Here is a 6,000-nt window from a genome sequence, read left to right as displayed (position 1 = left end):
ATAAGGGGAAGGGATAAGTTCACTGATTTGAGTTTTGGATACCATCCAAGTCATCATCCATATCTTCATCCGAGGCATCCACATTATCCGCATCACGATCATCCGGTTTCCCTTGAAGCAGGGTGGACATAATGGCCACGTCTCCTTTGAGGAGATCAAGGGTGGTATTTATAAACTCCATATCAGCTTTGAAGTTTTGGAGACAAGCCACATCCTCCTTAAGACTAGCCAAAGCATCAAGTACCTCCGAATTATCCACAACCTCAGTCATGGTCCCTCCTTTGCTTGAGGACCCTTCCTCGGCAGCCTTACCCTTTTTGTTGGTGATACTCTATAACCGACCTTTGTTAGTTTTCAGCAACATCTTACCCAAATTTTCAACGGGCATGTGATCAAACATCCCTTCAGATCCCACACTCTCTTTCACAAGCATTCCCCTTAGACCGAAGCATCACAGAAATCCACATCCCGTATGGTAGACGAATTGGTGTGGTGTAGTTGGGGTCTTGGATTTTTGCTTCAATCATAGCAAACCGTTTGAACATTAGGCTAGGTGGTAAATCAGTTACTGTTGAGCAACTGATAATTTCGCAAGATCATTTGATGGATAGATGGTACGGCATAGTAGGTTGTACAACAATTTAGGGAAAGCAAAGGAGTTTATCCGAGAAAATGGGTTCACATCTGGGGTTCAGGGGTGGACAGTTTTGGCGATTTCAGAAGGGGAGGCATATTCAAGAACGGGCCATGTTTTGCCAGCGGGGGTAAGATCGTACCGTTGATGGGGGTAAGTTCAGAACTTTGGCCAATTGAACTTGAGAAAGAGAGAGCGACTTACCATTTACTTTGGCGCTCAAGGTTTTGAGGCTGGGAAGGATATGAACCGTGGCGTAGAATTGGATTACCTCACTTGCGAAAATCGGTTCCTCCATTTGAATAAGATTTTCCCAACCTTGAGCCACAATGGCTTCCTAAAAGGTAGAGAAGGCTTTATTAGAGGTAAGCCAAGAGGATGGATATACCCGAGAGGTATGAATGGTCTCCTTGAAGATCAATCTTTCACAAGTTTTCTTAATTTCGAAAGTCAGTGCGCTATTCACAATCTGTTTCTTGACGAGGATGAGATCCCACTTACCCGATAGAGAAACAAGATCTTTGAGAGATAGATACCCTCTGTAGATACCCAGTATCTGCTGAGACTCCAACAAACACCCGATGATTATCGAACTACAACATGTTTTGGGATCGCAGCGTTTGATCGACAATTTGTGTACAACTTTACGTCGGAAAACTTAAAACTATTTCGAAAACAAAACATTTCAAAACATTTCAAAAATACCTGGAGTGTTTAATGCACGACGACGGGGTCGCGATGACACTAACTAGAGTCAAAACCGACACCGGACCAAAAACCGACTCGAAAATTAAAATCCCGACTCCAACAACGAGTCAAACCGAGTCAAACACAAAAACCAAAATATCTCAAGCCTTCTATGCTAAGTTTTCCCGGATTCATGTTGGTCAAGTACCAAACATGTGACTACAAAACCTAGGATAGAACAAATCATGATTGCGTTTGTTGTGAAAGCGACAACACAGCTCGAAGACCCGCGACGTGGCTCGCGCCTCTTTGAGCAGCCCAGGTGGCCACGTCGCTCAAAACTCACACAACCACTCATTCTCCTATAAATACTCCTTAAATGCCACCCATTTGAGACTTACGCGAGTGTCCGCCCCCTCTTTTCTCCCTTAAAATTCTCGACTCGACTTCTTAAGTCACAATCCGACGCGTATTTACGACCTACCGATCGTAAACACGAGCCTTACACATTGTTTGGTACCGTCATCGTGCATTAAACCACTTGACCGACCACTTTGACCACTACACCATCACTAAACTTTTAAAACACTCTTTTTACTTACCAAAACGGTTTTAAACCGAGTTTTTTCCGATCAAACGAGTTATTACACTTACGTCGGTCACTCGCCATAACCAAACATGTAAGTATGAGGGTGTAAAAATCCTCTTTTATTATGTTTTCATTTGTTTCATGACTCTAACATGATAAAACATGCATAACATGAACCAAAACATGGGATAAACGAGCCAAAACCGATTTTTGGTCTGAGGCAGAAGCCCCTTAGGTCGCCAACTGGCTCGCGCCTAAATGGGGTACTCAGACCAGAGATCAACCGTGTTTATTCTCGTCATTTACCTTAATCCATTTTTCATATTTGTAATCGGTTTTTACCATTTCAAGTATTTTCGAAACCTTTTTGTTTCATTTCACATGTTTTAACCATAAAGCATTTTTCACCCTTGGTTCTTCATACCATGACGGTTAAATCCGTGTTTCGGTGATAATATTTGGTTAATGACATTTAAAAGGTATTTTAAAGCCTTTTATTTTATTTCTTTACATTTTCAAACAAACATATTAGTCACCAACACAAAATCATCCTTGGTTCTACATACCATGCCGGATTTTAACCCGGGTACGATGACGAGTACCGACTAAGTACATTCAAAATGGACTTAAAACAATTAGTCAATAATCATTTTCAAAACTATTCATGTCAAGTTTGTCAAACCGAACCCGACACCGAATATTATCAAAATAATGATGATTATTCGAGTCTAGTTCTTCAAATTAACAAATGCGGTCTAAACGACCCTTTCAAAATCAAACCGGGTTCAAAAACCCATTTTTAACACGTTTTATAACGTTTTCTAAACAGTCAGAACACGGCATACAACCTTTGGCTAACCCGCGCCTCAAGCAGGCCTTTTCTTTCTCATTTTCAAAACCAGAGGGAGGCCCCTTACACCGCCGGCTGGCTCGCGCCTCTTATAGCCGTCTGGTACAGGGCCTGTTCCCTTCCAGCATTAGTCTAGGACGATCCCGACTCCGGTTAACCCGGATATAGGACGGATCAGATGACTATTCGATTATTCAAAACCATATTTGCAAAATGCCTTACTAAGACAAATGGATCATGTTATGCACCCTAAACCTAATACGGTAAATGGATGTTTAATTTCCGTCTTGCATGCAAATCAATCATTAATCCAACTCGACATCTTATACTTGATATTTGGATTAAATCAACCGACTTAGAAAGCTCTCACACGTTAGGTTTAAATTATTGGATGCGCATTCATGCATTTAAACCATTTTATCAACTTTTGCATTCAACCAACCAAGATCGATCAGTAGAGGCCGCTAAATGCGGGCGGGATTGGGTGTCTGATTAAAGGGCTTCCCAATACGTACCTTCACCTCTTACTCAGAAACTTTGGATAGTGGACGACCTTATCCAGGGCGTACGAGAGTCATTCTAGAGATAGGATGCTAAAGAGGGACGATTTCCTTATCTTTAGTACCTATGTCAAACGGTGCTTTGTGCTTCGATTTGACCGAGGTATAAAGTGGAATTCGAACGGGTTCCAGGCATCCCACAAATGCTTGGTGGCGACTCCGAACATCTCTAATCGTTTCGAGACCCTTACCGAGACGAAACCGACCGATCTAAAACGATCCGGTCGAAGGCATTTTTACGCCGCCGTGCGTGGCTTTCAAAAGACCGCTATACGTCCACAGATTGGCTAGGCGTGTAGGTGGCCATGTCCACAGATTGGCGACTCCGCTGGGGAAAACTAGAACACTTACGTCTTTGTGATCCCTAGATGGTGAGACTCGAACGAGGTCTTGGTTGGAATGCATTAATTTATATTACGGTCACGGTCGGGTTCCTTGTCCGGGCACACAACCTAACCATTTCGACCAATTGGCTCGTCCCGTCGGCGTGAGTTTTCTCATCCCCGCGTTTCGAATCCCGATTGAGTCAAGCATACCATTGACGTTACACATTTCTGTTTCGTCAAAGAGCTTTCATCACTTTCGAGCACGAGGCTAGGGCACCCTCCTTACACATTTTGTTTGGATTGGTATCCCTCTCGCAAATCGGGGTTTGATTGCTTGGTGTGTAACCCACCCTTCTAAGCCAAAACCCGTGTCAGCATGATGCATAATATAATGAACTGTGAGTGCTTATGTGCCATTTGATCATAAGTCCTTCCGTGTCATTTTCAAACTTTCAAAAACACCCTTTTTGCGCCGTTATAATGGCCATTTCAAACCTCGGTCTTTCGCCGACCGATGCACGCCTTTTTAGGCCGTCGTAATGACGATTTTCAAACCCGGTTTTTTATATCCACTTCAACACGCCTTTCTAGGCCGTGATAATAACGATTTTCAAACCCGGTTTTGTATAACCATTTCAACACGCCTTTCTAGGCCGTCATAATGACGATTTTCTAACTCGGTTTTGTATAACCATTTCAACACGCCTTTCTAGGCCGTCGTAATGACGATTTTCAAACCCGGTTTTGTATAACCATTTCAACACGCCTTTCTAGGCCGTCGTAATGACGATTTTCAAACCCGGTTTTGTATAACCATTTCAAATCACCTTTTTACGCCGTTATAATCGCCGCGTCTAGACACGGATTTTAACCCGTTTCGCGTCGACAATGGCTCTCTTTCAAAACCCGAGGAAAGCACAAACCCTTTTCTCGAGACACTTTCGGGATCCCGAGGACCATGCACCGTCCCCGAGACCTTTTCAAACATTTCAAACTCGATTTTCAAAACATACAATTTTGAATTTCAAAACCGTCTCGGGAAGTAATACACTGTTTTCCGAACCGACTCAAACTGAAACCGTCTTTTGCAAATAAACTTAAGACAACCCTTTTCAACTGATCGACTTGCGGAGATTTCTATCTTCGGAAGCCGCCCAATAAAGTGACAAATGAATCTTTTTGAAAATTTCTATTTTCGAAAACTTCAGTCCACCGTCCCAATTCCGCCTCGTGTCTATCGAGTCAAAGCAAACGTACTTATGGGTCTTTACTTATGAGTCATCTCACCACGAGACCCGTCCAATAGCGTTACGCCGTCATGATTGGACTCGTGTCAAAGGTTCGGTCAAACACCGTCACGTCATAAATCGAGTCAGCACCGAGGGACCACACACGGTTGCCCCGTCTTGATGAGTCGATCTTTGTCTCGTCCTCTGTGTTGTCTGCGTTCAGTCTTGGAACCGTGTCCGATTGAGTTGTAATATGAGCTGTTTTTCTGCCTCAGAGCCATGGCCCCGTCTTCAACTTTGTCTGTCAACCACAACAACAATGATAACCATAGAGATGTCACAACTGATCAGCTAGCCAGCCTGCTTACCGCTCTTAAGGTCACCCTGGATCGCGTCGAGATTCGTATCGACACCCTCGAGAACAAAGAAATTGGGGAACATAATACCCCACCTCTGACTGAAATTAAGAAGAGGCTGAAACTCTTGGAAGAACAACTCCTAGCCCGGGGTAACAACATCCACCTTGAAAATAACCGAAGGTTCGAACCTGTTGGGGACCAGTTACCTGATAACTTCACCCTGACTGATGTGCCTAAGTTCAAGGGAGTGGAGGATCCACTCAACCACATCCGTGCTTTCAAGGACTACATGGCCATTAAGGGGGTCAAACAGGAGCTTTTTACCAGGATCTTCCCATCCTCTTTGGAGCCGATTCCTCGCCAATGGTACTACTCCTTGGACCCGAAAAACCTTACAACTTGGGATGAGATCGCAGTTGAGTTTGCCAAACAGTATGCCGACAATGTCGAAATCCAGGCCAACACCCGTACTCTCGAAGTGCTAACCCAAAACAACAAGGAAGGATTCACTGAGTTCCTAACCCGTTGGAGGAGGGTGAGTACTCAGTTGGTCAGTAAGCCGAGTGAATCAACCCTGGTGGAAAAATTTGTCAACAACCTCCGCCCGGTTTATGCCAACCTACTGAGGTATCAGAATATCAAAACTTTTCAAGATCTGCAGATTCTGGGGACACGTATTGAGGACGACCTCCGAAAGGGTGTCTTAGCAAAGACCACTGGCAGGGGTTATCAGGGATCCACCTCAACCGGATCACGCCCTTACAGT

Source organism: Silene latifolia, chromosome 1 (assembly GCF_048544455.1).
Source record: "Silene latifolia isolate original U9 population chromosome 1, ASM4854445v1, whole genome shotgun sequence".
Taxonomy (NCBI): domain Eukaryota; kingdom Viridiplantae; phylum Streptophyta; class Magnoliopsida; order Caryophyllales; family Caryophyllaceae; genus Silene; species Silene latifolia.
This window is presented reverse-complemented; position numbering follows the sequence as displayed.